This window comes from Eleutherodactylus coqui, chromosome 9 (genome assembly GCF_035609145.1).
Source record: "Eleutherodactylus coqui strain aEleCoq1 chromosome 9, aEleCoq1.hap1, whole genome shotgun sequence".
In the NCBI taxonomy this organism is placed as follows: domain Eukaryota; kingdom Metazoa; phylum Chordata; class Amphibia; order Anura; family Eleutherodactylidae; genus Eleutherodactylus; species Eleutherodactylus coqui.
Window position 1 is genome coordinate 113731835 of NC_089845.1, and position 14964 is coordinate 113746798.

A 14964-nucleotide genomic window follows, 5' to 3' on the forward strand; every position below is an offset into this window, starting at 1 on the left:
ACCTTTTCTTTTAACATCTAGTCTGAACACTGATCTATACCCGTCTTATAGCTAAGGCCACTCTCACACAGGCGGGTTTTTTTTCACAGCGTTTAGCGCAGCATTTCCAACGACACGCTAAATGCTATAAAACGTCTCCATTGATTTTAATAGGGCTCCTCAGATGAGCGTTCCAACGCTGTGATTTTTGAACACGGCTTCCTCTATTTTAGCGCATTTTAGCTATTATTAACGCATCACGTCAACCATTGTAATAATGGGGTGCATTGAAAAATGCTGTTGAACGCGTTTGAAAGGCCATCTTTTAAACGGGGCTTTTTAACAGATACTTCTGTGAGAGCAGCCTAAGGCTGGGTTCACAAAGGGCGGATTTGCCGCAGAATTTCCCTTCGAAATTTCCCTGTGAAATTTCGTTGCGGCAAATCCGCCTGTGGCCGCTAATTCTGGGGTTAGCCGGCTATGTGGACGAGATTTGTCAAAAATCTCATCCACACAAGCAGACAATCTGTCACGGCATTAGCCAGCGCGGATTCCCGGGATGCAGCGTGTCTATTCTTTTTTTTTTTTCCGTTGCAGCCTTGCTCCTCTCCACAGGAAAGCCGGCTGCAATGGAAAAGCATGCGGTGAAGCCACTCCAAAACCTTCGGCTAAGTGCCACTTGTCTTGGAGCTGCGCTTATCCTGCGGAAATCTCAAGTTTTTTTGCTGCATTGCCTAGATTTGATCCAACTGTAGGAGTTTTAGGTCTCCTTCACATGAGCATGTGGTGACAGTGTATTGTGCGTGCGGGTTTTGTGCATGTAATACGCTGTACCAATCTGCCATAGACTCCCATGTTTGCACTCGCATATTGCGCATAAGACAGATCGCAGCATGTTCTATCTTGGCGCATACTACGCGCACATAGACACCAAGATAATGGGTGCCACGCGCATGGCTTCCGTGGGCGGCATACAGCGAATTACGCTCATGTAAGCCCAGCCTTGGTCTACGTTACTAGCTGTGGCAACAATAAAATGGAATGCCATCCGGAAATAGTTTACTCGCATGATGGAAATGAACGGCACCTGACATACCCAACTGGCTATAATGGGGTCAGTCAGGCTTCTGTCTTGTTGCCTGCCATTTTCCTGCACAAAATAGCACAGCATGGTCCTCCCGTCCACTGAGAGACCGCAATTGTGATTCGTCACAACTGCGGTCTATCAGTGCGCTACCGTCCGTGTGATTGGTCCGGTCGGAAGTGGCTGATAGGGGAGGAGAGTGGACCATGCAATCTAACCAAGTATGTATATACTTATATGTGTATAACTGGTGTAAATTGTACTATATAACTCATACCAGTTGTACATATGTAATTATATACAGAAGATACCCAGGTTATACCAGCATGCTCCATCTCCCTGTATATTGTGATTTGGAGCATGCTGGTGTAACCAGGGTATCTACTGTATATAATTATATATGTACAGCTGGTATAAGCTATACATCCTGTATATAGTGATATGGAGCATGCTGGTATAACCTGGGAATCTCCTGTATATAATTATATATATAGCTGGTATAAGTTATAAATCTTCTGTATACAGTGATATGCACCATACTGGTATAACCTGGGAATCTCCTGTATATAATTATATATGTACAGCTGGTATAAGCTATACATCCTGTATATAGTGATATGGAGCATGCTGGTATACCCTGGGTATCTCCTGTATATAATTATATAGGTACAGCTGGTATAAGCTATACATCCTGTATATAGTGATATGGAGCATGCTGGTATACCCTGGGTATCTTCTGTATATAATTATATAGGTACAGCTGGTATAAGCTATACATCTTGTATATAGTGATATGGAGCATGCTGGTATACCTTGGATATCTTCTGTATATAATTATATATGTACAGCTGGTATAAGCTATACATCCTGTATATAGTGATATGGAGCATGCTGGTATAACCTGGGAATCTCCTGTATATAATTATATATATATATAGCTGGTATAAGTTATAAATCTTCTGTATACAGTGATATGCACCATACTGGTATAACCTGGGAATCTCCTGTATATAATTATATATGTACAGCTGGTATAAGTTATACATTTCCTGTAGTGATATGGAGCATGGTGGTTATCTCCTGTATATGATTATATACGTACTACTGGTATAAGTTATACATCTCCCTGTATATAGTGATATAGAGCATACTGGTATAAGCTGGGTATCTCCTATATATAATTATATGTGTACAGCTGGTATAAGTTATTCATCCTGTATATAGTGATATGGAGCATGCCAGTATGACCTGGATATCTTCTCTATATAATTATATATGTACAGCTGGTATACGTTATAAATCTCCCTATATATGTTGGAATGAACCATGCTGGTATAACTTGAGTATCTCCTGTATATAATAATATATGTATAGCTGGTATACGTTATACATTGCCCTGTATATAGTGACTAGCTGATATACCCGGCTTCGCCCGAGTTAATTTGGTACTGGTGTTTATCTGGTGTTCACACGGAAAATCTTATGAAGTCGTGCTTACTTTAGAGATACCGGAAAAACCTATGTTCACCATTTTGCATAATTCTCTGCGTTACCTAGGAAACACCATGTGGAGGTAACCATGCGACGTTTACTTTATATAAAATGACATCAGGAAGTTAGAGAATTAGATTACGTACATAAAATTTGGACACTAATTCTTTTGCGCATAGAATTGAATAATCAAGTTGAGACCCATTAACTTTCCCAATTTATGACATAATCAATGCTCGTGCCAAATTTCCCATTTCTATGACACCGGAAAGTGAAAAAATTACATTCCGCACGTAAAATTTTGATGCCAATTCTTTTGCGCTAGAATTAAATAATCGAGTTGGGACACATTAACTTTTCCTATTTATGACATAATCAATGCCCGTGCCAAATTTCGTGTTTCTATTACATTGGGAAGTGAGAGATTTAGATTATGTACGTAAAATTTGGATGCTAATTCTTTTGCGCATAGAATTGAATAATGGAGTTGGGACCCATTAGCATTTCCTATTTATGACATAATCAATGCTCCTGCCAAATTTCCCGTTCCTATGACACCGGAAAGTGAAAAAATTACATTCCGCACGTAAAATTTTGACGCCAATTCTTTTGCGCTAGAATTGAATAATGGAGTTGGGACCCATTAGCTTTTCCTCTTTATGACAAAATCAATGCTCCTGCCAAATTTCACATTTCTATGACACCGGAAAGTGAGAAAATTAGATTCTGTACATAAAATTTCGACGCCAATTCTTTTGCGCTTAGAATTGAATAATCGAGTTGGGACCCATTAGCTTTTCCTACTTATGACATAATCAATGCTCGTGCCAAATTTCCTGTTTCTATGACACCGGACAGTGAAGAAATTACATTCCGTACGTAAAATTTGGACGCTAATTCTTTTGCGCATAGAATTGAATAATGGAGTTGGGACCCATTAGCGTTTCCTATTTATGATATAATCAATGCTCGTGCCAAACTTCCCGTTTCTATGACACCGGAAAGTGAAAAAATTACATTCTGCACGTAAAATTTCGATGCCAATTCTTTTGCGCTAGAATTAAATAATCGAGTTGGGACCCATTAGCTTTTCCTATTTATGACATAATCAATGCTCGTGCCAAATTTCGAGTTTCTATAACACCGGGAAGTGAGAGAATTAGATTCCGTACGTAAAATTTGGACGCTAATTCTTTTGCGCATAGAATTGAATAATTGTGTTGGGACCCATTAACTTTTCCCATTTATGACATAATCAATGCTCGGGCCAAATTTTAAGCTTCTATGACATTGGAAAGTGACAGATTTAGATTACGTATGTAAAATTTCGACGCCAATTCTTTTGCGCTAGAATTGAATAATCGAGTTGGGACCCAATTACTTTTCCTATTTTGGAGATAATCTATGTGTGTGCCAAATTTCATGTTTCTACGACATCGGGAAGTTGGAGAACTTTTGGCGAGTCAGTCAGTCAGTGAGTCAGTGAGGGCTTTCAGCTTTATATATATAGACTAGCTGATATACCCGGCTTCGCCCGAGTAAAAGGGGTTGTCCCGCGAAAGCAAGTGGGGTTCAGCACTTCTGTATGGCCATATTAATGCACTGTGTAATGTACATCGTGCATTAATTATGAGCCATACAGAAGTTATTCACTTACCTGCTCCGTTGCTAGCGTCCCCGCCACCATGGTGCCGTCTAATTTCAGCGTCTAATCGCCCGATTAGACGCGCTTGCGCAGTCCGGTCTTCTCCCTGGTGAATGGGGCCGCTCGTGCCGGAGAGCTGGTCCTCGTAGCTCCGCCCCGTCACGTGTGCCGATTCCAGCCAATCAGGAGGCTGGAATCGGCAATGGACCGCACAGAGCCCACGGTGCACCATGGGAGAAGACCCGCGGTGCATCGTGGGTGAAGATCCCGGCGGCCATCTTAGTAAGGTAAGGAAGAAGTCGCCGCAGCGCGGGGATTCGGGTAAGTACTAAACGTTTTTTTTTTTAACACATGCATTGGGTTTGTCTCGCGCCGAACGGGGGGCCTATTGAAAAAAAAAAACCCGTTTCGGCGCGGGACAACCTCTTTAATTTGGTACTGGTGTTTATCTGGTGTTCACACGGAAAATGTTATGAAGTCGTGGTTGCTTTAGAGATACTGAGGAAAAACATATGTTCACCATTTTGCATAGTTCTCTGCGTTACCCAGGAAACACCACGTGGAGGCAACCATGCGACGGTTCTTTATATAAAATGACATCAGGAAGTGAGAGAATTAGATTACGTACATAAAATTTGGACACTAATTCTTTTGTGCTTAGAATGGAATAATCAAGTTGGGACTCATTAACTTTTCATATTTATGACACAATCAATGCTTGTGCCAAATTTCCCGTTTCTATGACACCGGGAAGTGAGAGATTTAGATTATGTACGTAAAATTTGGACGCTAATTCTTTTGCGCATAGAATTGAATAATGGAATTGGGACCCATTAGCTTTTCATATTTATGACATAATCAATGCTCGTGCCAAATTTCCCGTTTCTATGACACCGGAAAGTGAGAAAATTACATTCTGCACGTAAAATTTGGATGCTAATTCTTTTGCGCATAGAATTGAATAATGGAGTTGGGACACATTAGCTTTTCCTATTTATGACATAATCAATGCTCGTGCCAAATTTCCCATTTCTATGACACCAGAAAGTGAAAAAATTACATTCCACACATAAAATTTGGACGCCAATTCTTTTGCGCATAGAATTGAATAATCGAGTTGGGACCCATTAGCTTTTCCTATTTATGACATAATCAATGCTCGTGCCAAATTTCCCGTTTCTATGACACCGGAAAGTGAGAAAATTACATTCCGCACGTAAAATTTGGACGCCAATTCTTTTGCGCATAGAATTGAATAATCGAGTTGGGACCCATTAGCTTTTCCTATTTATGACATAATCAATGCTCGTGCCAAATTTCCCGTTTCTATGACACCGGAAAGTGAGAAAATTACATTCCGCACGTAAAATTTGGACGCTAATTCTTTTGCGCATAGAATTGAATAATGGAGTTGGGACCCATTAGCTTTTCCTATATATGACATAATCAATGCCCGTGCCAAATTTCCTGTTTATATGACACAGGAAATTGAGAAAATTAGATTCCGTACGTAAAATTTGGACGCTAATTCTTTTGCGCATAGAATTGAATAATCGAATTGGGACCCATTAGCTTTTCCTATTTATGACACAATCAATGCCCGTGCCAAATTTCATGTTTCTATGACACCGGAAAGGGAAGAAATTACATTCCGCACGTAAAATTTTGACGCCAATTCTTTTGCGCATAGAATTGAATAATCGAGTTGGGACCTATGAACTTTTCCTATTTATGATATATTCAATGCCCGTGCCAAATTTTAAGTTTCTAAGGCATTGGGAAGTGACAGATTTAGATTATGTACGTTAAATTTCGACACCAATTCTTTTGCGCTAGAATTGAATAATCGAGTTGGGACCCAATTACTTTTCCTATTTTGGAGATAATCTATGCTCGTGCCAAAATTCATGTTTCTACGATATCGGGAAGTTGGAGAACTTTTAGTGAGTCAGTGAGTGAGTCAGTGAGTGAGTCAGTGAGTCAGTGAGTCAGTGAGTCAGTCAGTCAGTCAGTCAGTGAGTCAGTGAGTCAGTCAGTCAGTCAGTCAGTCAGTGAGTCAGTCAGTCAGTCAGTCAGTCAGTGAGGGCTTTCAGCTTTATATATATAGATAGATATGGACCATGCTGGTATAACTTGGGTATTTCCTGTATATAATTGCACACTTTACACATTAATTAAATGCATCAAAAACCTGCATGCGGTTTTAAAAAAACACATATTGTTTAAATCCACATGCAGTTTTTAATAGTGTGTGCAGTTTTTTTTAAAAACGCACGCAATTTTTTTATTTGTATTTTAATTGTAGTTCAAAAATGCAACAAAAAACATGAACACCCCCTAAGGGGCTCCAAACACATTTTCACGTAGTCCAGGAAATGAGTCATTGATGAAAAGCTTATGCCAAGGGCCTAGATCATGTATGTAGCCCTTGTCACAGTTATAGACTAAAATGTATATACTTTAATGGAAATTTAACTTAAAAACATGAATGGGCTCACACACATGCGTATCGCCATCAGAGCCACAGGCTTTACCCTTTTATTTATTTGTTTTTCTATTCTTGGGTGCTTTTAGGGATACTTTGGCGAATTAGATATCTGACATCTATTTGCAGGCTCTATTAGATAGCTCCTCTAATACGCTTACTGGGTTTTATGATAGAACTATTTGCTGTTCATGAGCTGCTGACTCTTGAAATTGGCTGCACCATCTGCAGCTAATACACCAAATAAGGGTCAAAAAAATCTCTAGGGCTTATTAGCCTTTTTGGGGCTGTTGCATTTACCTCTGCAACAACTATTTGCTGTTCATGAGCTGCTGACTCCTGAAATTGGCTGCACCATCTGCAGCTAATACACCAAATAAGGGTCAAAAAATCTCTAGGGCTTATTAGCCTTTTTGGGGCTGTTGCATTTATCTCTGCAACAGCTTCTTTTGCCTGCGGCAATCAATACCTAGTTCTGGGCAAGATCTACTTGTGGGCTTTTTGTGGTGAATCGCAGTCAGCCCTAGCTGTACTGTTATTTTTCACTATAGCTATCCATTGTGTGGATTTCCCAAGAACTTGGCTATAGAGACACGCCATGGCGATTTAGTGCTCGAAATTGTCCTGAATAAATCAGATGCTGTGATCCAGTCTATATATGATCGAGCACATAAATTGCGCTTTCCCAAGCCACCCTCTTCTAATATTTTAAAATATCTATTTATCACGGAAAAACAACAAAAAGCAGAATCAGTTATCATCCTGATTTATTATTCTTTCTTCAAAATATTTGTGCTCCTGATGAACCACATACGTGTGGGGAAACGCGTTGAGCCGAGCATACTGCAATTGAATAACCCTGGTCTGCGCCGTAATTCTTGCGCATAAGGGTCTAGTTCTCTTGGAGTTTCTCCTATTTGAACCATCTCGTCATGCGCTAAGCGCTATACTGTAATCACAGAGGGGCGAATTTTTGTTAGGAAGAGGTTCTCTACCTAAAATACTCTGTGGGGGGCATTATACTCACAGGCGCCCTACAGCAGATAGAGCCTACCTCCTATGTGATATAAATAAAAAATAGAGGACATAACATTCGGAGTCCTTTATCAATACTGATTTTTCTAGCCTCCATAAGTTTCCTGAGATAAGGAAGAGGCGACCTTTGTGTTTTTGTGTGGTTGTTTTGTTCGTCCATGCGATACGCATGTGTGTGAGCCCATTCATGTTTTTAAGTTAAATTTCCATTAAAGTATATACATTTTAGTCTATAACTGTGACAAGGGCCAAATAATTTAGTCTATAGACTTTTTCCGTCTCTGTGACAAGTAGATCATGTATGTATACTCGTTTTGCAGCTGTATGCAGCATGGTTTATGGGTACGGGTACAGATACAGATGTGGGGTGGACCCTGAACTGTACTTTTGCACCCGGGCTGCTGAACCTTTAGTTACATACCCAGTATAAATGGCTGAGTGCGTACATCAATTGGTTGGTTTGGGATACACTGGTTCCTAACTACTACAGAAGTGAATGGGAGTTACGCTGTTTGTTTATGTCAGCAGCTGCAGAACTAGGATAGCTCACTGTGCTACATGGTTTCTGTAACTTACATTGACTTCTTTGAAAATTATGGAAACCGCATGGCTCAGCACACTCTATTTCTGTAATTTCCAGTCAACGCCTACAGCTGGTCTGAGGGTAGTCGGGGCCACGACTCAAGATATGGCATGTCCTATGTAAATGGCATAAAAGTTGAGGGTGGATACCTCTATAAGCTTTAACTGTCCTATGTACCCTGGTACTTGCAATTTTAAAAATTGAATTCCAATCTTGTGTCCCATAATATAAGAAATTTCTAATAACCATCACTCAACAAATTATACAACTTATCATATTTGTTCGTTATATTGAAAAACATACATTTTTAAGATTTTTTGAGAAACATTAGGATTTGAATGGGCAGGTCTGAAAATTTTATTGGATAGGAAAAGGTTAATCTTTTTTGCAGTGGAGTTAGATACACCTAATATATTCACTTTTTTCCTGCCGAATAACAATCCACCTCACAATCCAAAGCAAGGCAGCGACTGTATGAATCCCCTGTTCCAAGTTTGGAATGTTGGCAGATGAAAGGTTAAGAGACACCAACCTCTTAACCCATTAAGGACCAGGCACTGTAAATTTACGGCGCCTGGTCCTGGGCTTAAAGCACTGCCGATAGTAAAATTACGGCAGTGCTTTAAGCCTCCTGCCTCCTCTGCAAACAATTAGGCAGGACGGGTTATCAGCTGTTAGTGACAGCTAATAACCCGGAGGAGAAGGCAGGAGAGGGGTTTTTAAGTCTTCCTGCCTTTTCGTTCCCCAAGTACACAGCGCTTCATGAGCCCTGTGTACTAGAAAGTGAAAGTATAGTGTAACTTTCACTATGGGAGCCCGAGGGGTCATGTGACCCTCGAGGTCCCCGATACAGCAGAGCTGGAGGGTCATACTGGACCCTGGCCAGCTCTGCCAGTGACTAATGTCACTACAGGGGTTGCTTTCGTATTTAACCCCATGGATGCCCCAGCTACAGTGGGAAAGTGTCAAAGAAAATAAATATATCCCAGAGGTCTTCTATGACGTCATCGGGGGTCATAGATAGTAACAAAACATAATTCCATACATAAAGTAGAACAATATTACAGAATTAAACAATATATACATAAGAAAGAAAACACAAAGCCGACGCCAACCAAAACAGTCGCTGTATGCGCCCTGTAAACCAAAACCATACATACTATATATCAAAACATCCATAACAAAAAAAACATTCCCATACTTTATTTTAGCATAAACATACTAAATAAAAAAAATTTCTATGAATGTTTTAAAAAAAACACCTTTTTTTTAGCATTCTCCCCCCCAATAAAACTAAAAAACTGGAAAAAAGTCAGTGAAATAGATATTTTAAAAATCACCCTGTATCTCACGGGGGAAAAAAGCAGTAAAAATAATTTTGGAAACAAAATTGTGTAAATCCCTAAAAAGTGGCTTGGTCCGTAAGGGGTTAATAAAGTAGGCACATCTCTGTTTTTTGTGAGCCAGATTGGCAAATCAAATAAATTTGGCGCATTTTGACAGGACATTTGTTATAGATAGATTGCCAGGGATCCAGACTCTGTATCTTGGTTTGGAGGAAGCATGGCAAATGTTAGGCCAGCTCACTGGTCTTTAGCTTCTGATGGCTATATGCAGCACTGATGGGCTAGGGACAGACGGAAATCAAGCCTACTACTTCAGGGACTAATTGGACCACACTTTGGGCAGGCAGATTTAGGTTTTTAAAAAAGTCTTCCCAAAGGATCAGGAATGGTATAATTAGTCCCTCCCCCTTTGCACCCATTGTGCCTTCCCATGGCAACTAATCAGATTGTTTTTGTCTATTTCTGTTGCCACAATAAGTTAATCATGGCCTCTAGTGATCAGCTGTAATCGGTGGTCTAACTCCGTAGAAAGTATTAATTGTCTCTGCAGCGCCATCACAGGGCAATTTAAGCATTACATGGTCCTAATGAACATTAAAGGGGTTGTCCCGAGGCAGCAAGTGGGTCTATACACTTCTGCATGGCCATAATAATGCACTTCGTAATGTACATTGTGCATTAATTATGAGCCATACAGAAGTTATAAAAAGTTTTATACTTACCTGCTCCGTTGCTAGCGTCCTCGTCTCCATGGTGCCGACTAATTTTTGGCCTCCGATGGCCAAATTAGCCGCGCTTGCGCAGTCCGGGTCTTCAGCAGTCTTCTATGGAGCCGCTCGTGCCAGAGAGCGGCTCCGTGTAGCTCCGCCCCGTCACGTGCCGATTCCAGCCAATCAGGAGGCTGGAATCGGCAGTGGACCGCACAGAAGAGCTGCGGTCCACGAAGGTAGAAGATCCCGGCGGCCATCTTCAGCAGGTGAGTATGAAGACGCCGGACCGCCGGGATTCAGGTAAGCGCTGTGCGGGTGGTTTTTTTAACCCCTGCATCGGGGTTGTCTCGCGCCGAACGGGGGGGGGGTTAAAAAAAAAAAAAAAACGTTTCGGCGCGGGACATCTCCTTTAATAGGTTGTCCTAGTAATGTACAAATGTGCTGAATCCTCCAAAGTGAGATACGCTTTGTAACTTCTCTCCACTCTGGCTATAACATAACAGTCCTAAAAGGGTGACCCCCCTCCCCCCATCTATTAACTCGGAATCTAATAAAAGGTATTTGAAATGGGATTTCTAGACTGTATAATCCCTTTTAAAAAGAGAAACCTGTTTTGCTATCTTTGCCTTTTGTTGATTGCATGAAGTAATTGTATTTCATTCATGAACCATTATAATTTATGCTTTTCGAAGACACCTTAAAAATATGCCTCCTTTTCCCTAAAATGGTCCATATATTTTTGCATGAGTTATTTTTCACTTGACTTGACTTTTTAACAATTTTCACTGCGGCATTCGATGCTATAACAGGTCTCCTAAGTGGATCCGGAACTCTGATGACAATGTATTGATGGTGGATTTGCCTGTAGGGAAAGTCTGACAATGAACAATGTAGTTCAAGGTTATTTGATTTGTGTAACCATTGATGAAGCAGTTTGCGAGCAGTAACCACCACAGGGCACTGGTATTGGTTTATGTCATGACATGAATGAGAAATAAAGCTTAACTCCTTCACACAAGAGGGGGCAACAAGCTGACCGTGCTTCATACCCAGCGGCTGACAGCTGTCTAAAACAGCTGGCATTGGTTACAACTGGGACTGGTGCCAATTCCAGCCATTTAACCCCTCATTTGCCTCAATCGAAGCTGGTAGATAGAGAGTGGCAACCCCCTCCATTGCCCTATCAACCTTCCTCCCCACCTAGGTGATAAAAGGGAGCTGATGGTTGCTATAACAGCCTATAGCCTAGCAAAGGCTCCCCAGGCTGCCATTGAAACAAGTCTATTAAGCCCTGTCTGTGGCAAGACTTAATAGACAATCATTAAGAGTACAGAACAATATACTGCAATAAACGTACTAAAACTATATAAATTTGGTATTGCTGTAATCATACTGAACCGCAGAATAACTTTAGCAAGACATTTTTACTGCACCATTAATGTTGTAAAAATTAAACACACAGAACTGTGGCACGATTACATTTTTTTCTCCATTTCACACAACTTAAAATGTCTCCCCCCCCACCCCACCCTCCCCCCCAAAAAAATTTAAAATTATAGCTCTTTGAAGGTTGGAGCATTAAAAGCGGAAAATAGCTTCGGGGTGAAAGGGTTAATGTGCATTCAATCAGAGGTATCAATCTATATTGTTGCACAAATTATAAACTGTGCTATAATCAGTGTGAATTGTGGTGTGATTAAATGAACAATCTTGCCACTTAAGGGCCTAAAATTGGTTCCCCCTTGCCCTATAAAAAGGTTCTCAGAGGCTCCTTGTGTGTAGTGACTTATTTTTCCGCTTGTGTAGAGCTTGTTGGCCACTAGACGCCTCTACAATGTAATTGAAGAGATTTTGCCTAATTAACAGAGTTTGAGAGGAGCGCATTATTAAAATGTGAGAAGCTGGGTTGTTGTATTGACGAATTGCCCACCAACTGGTCCATTCTGACCAGACTATTAGGAGGTGTTGGGACCAGTAGATGCGCGAAGGCTCACACACATGGTGACCGAGTTCAGAACACCCTTAACAGACAACCTGTATAGAGGATCATCTGATTGTCCGACGAGCATGAACAGCTCCAACTGTTTCATTGTTCGCCATCCAGAGACTGGGGGCGCCATCGTTACACCCCTGTGTCTGTCGAATCCGTTTCCAGGCACTTGGCTGAAGGACATTTGGTCTCATAGTGCCCATTACATATAGTGCCTTTGACAGCCACCATTTCCTCCATTTGCAGTAGTGTCATGAATGACGAAACTGGACTGCTACGGATTGGGACCAGGTTGTCTTCATAGACAAATCCAGGTTTAGTTTGGGCACTGACGACTGCCGTGTTCGTGTCTGCAGACCCAGGGGTGAGCACCTCATTCCTATCTTTGCCATAGAGCTGCACACCGCCCCCCACTGCTGGTGTGATGATCTGGGGGTCATTGTATATGACAGTCGGTCACCCCTAGTAGTGGTACGAGGGACAATGACAGCTCAGCGATATGTTCAGGACATCCTGCAGCCACATGTGTTCGTCTTAGGGCAGCTTACAAGAGGCATTTTTCCAGCAGAAAAATGCTCAGCCGCACACACAATGGGGTCACAGGAATGCCTCCACAACATGGTCACACTGCCATGGCTGCCCGGTCACCAGATTTATTGCCAATAGAACATGTATGGGAACATCTGGAATGCCAACTTCGACAGCCAAACACATAGGCTGTCAACGTTGCCATCCCAAAATGGTCCCATACTTGCTTACTATAGGCATTAAATGTGGCGACCGGGCAGGCCACAGAACTATGGCAATATTGTGAGGCCTTTCCTGTGGCCCCCTCATGTGTGCGGCTGAGCATTATCCTGCTGAAAAGTGCCTCTTAGAAGCCGCCATGAGAGACAAGACATCTGGCTGCAGGATGTCCTGAAAATATCACTGAGCTACATAGTATGCTAACTTGAACTTTGTATATTAAAAAAGACAAAACAGGCTCACCATTCTCCTAGGCTTTAGGAAACCACTGCTCCTTGAGATCTCTGCGTAGAGTCTTGGCCAGCTGCACATCTCAGCAGCAATAGACAATGAATCCAATGTATGATAAGGTTCCCAGTAGAGATAAGCGAGCACGCTCGGATAACCCAGTTACTCATGCAAGCCTCGCTCTTCTTGAGTAACTGCATTCTTGTCCGAGCGTGCTCAGGGGGGCGGCGGGGGACGGAGTAAGAGAGATATCTCTCTCTCATAAAATTCCTTCCTGACTCCATAATGGCAGCCAGAGTAATCCCTGGATCAACATTTCAGATCACCAACCCACTGGTCACCTAATGTCTATGTCCTGTGATATCATAGCGCTCTAGAAAGACATCTAGCCCCCTCTTACACTCCTCTATGGATGTTGCCATCACCACATCCTCAGGCACAGAGTTACACAGTCTCACTGCTCTTACAGTAAACAACCCCCTTTTATGTGGGTGATGAAACCTGCTTTCTTCTAGACATAGAAGATGCTCTCTTGTTACCGTCGCAGTCCTGGGTATAAACAGATCATGGGAGAGATCCCTGTATTGTCCCCTCATGTATTCATACATAGTTATTTGATCGCCCCTTAACCATCTTTTTTCCAGGGTAAATAATCCTAATTTTGATAGCCTCTCTGGGTATTCCAGTCCCTTACTTCCATGTATTAGTTTAGTTGCCCTTCTTTGAACCCCCTCAAGCACTGCAACATCTTTCCTGAGCACCGGTATCCAGAACTGTACACAGTCTTCCATGTAGGACCTGACAAGTGCCTTATATAGTAGAAGAATAATGTTCTCATCCTTCACCCCTATGCCTCTTTTAATGCACCCCAAGACTTTATTTGCCTTTGCAGCAGCTGATTTGCATTGATTGCACCACTTAAGTCTACAGTCCACTAGTACCCCCAGGTCTTTTTCCATATCACTTTTCCCTTGCCGTACCCCATTTAGTGTATATTGGTGACATCTGTTTCTCCTACCCATGTGCATAACCTTACATTTATCAATATGGAATCACATTTGCCATTTTTCTGCCCAAGCCCCGAGCTTATCTAGGTCCTTTTGTAGCCGTACCTTGTCCTCCTTTGTATTAATTATCTTGTATAATTTTGTATCATCTGCAAATATTGACATTTTACTGTGCAGCCCCTCTATCAGGTCATTCATAAATATATTGAACAGAATTGGGCCATATTGAACAGAGCTGTCATTGTCCCTCATTCCACTACTAGGGGTGACCGACTATCACATGTGATGGCGCCCCAGACCACCACACCAGCAGTGGAGCAACAAAGGCAGGATTGAGGTGCTCACCCCAAGGCCTCCAGGCAGTTATTGATGGTTCCCAAACTAAACGTGGATTAATTGCTGAAGACAACCCTGTTCCACTCCATTGAAGTCCAGTTTTGTCGTTCATAGCACCAGTGCAAATGGAGGCGGCGGTGGGTGGGTGTCAAATGCAGTACATGTAATGGGGGCTGTGAGACAAAATGTCCTTCAACCAAGTGCCTGGAAATGGTTCTGACATACACGGGCGTAAAACAATGGTACCACTTGTCTCAGGATGGCGGACAATGAAACAGTTGGAGCTGTTGATGCTTGT

The 14964-nt window shown here is 41.8% G+C and overlaps 1 protein-coding gene across 1 annotated transcript in view; it reads left to right on the forward strand.

Moving 5' to 3' along the window:
• LOC136578689 (neural-cadherin-like) overlaps positions 1-14964 on the forward strand; it is a 114128-nt gene that overhangs the window by 2948 nt on the left and 96216 nt on the right. The gene's annotated exons all lie outside the window — the stretch shown is intronic.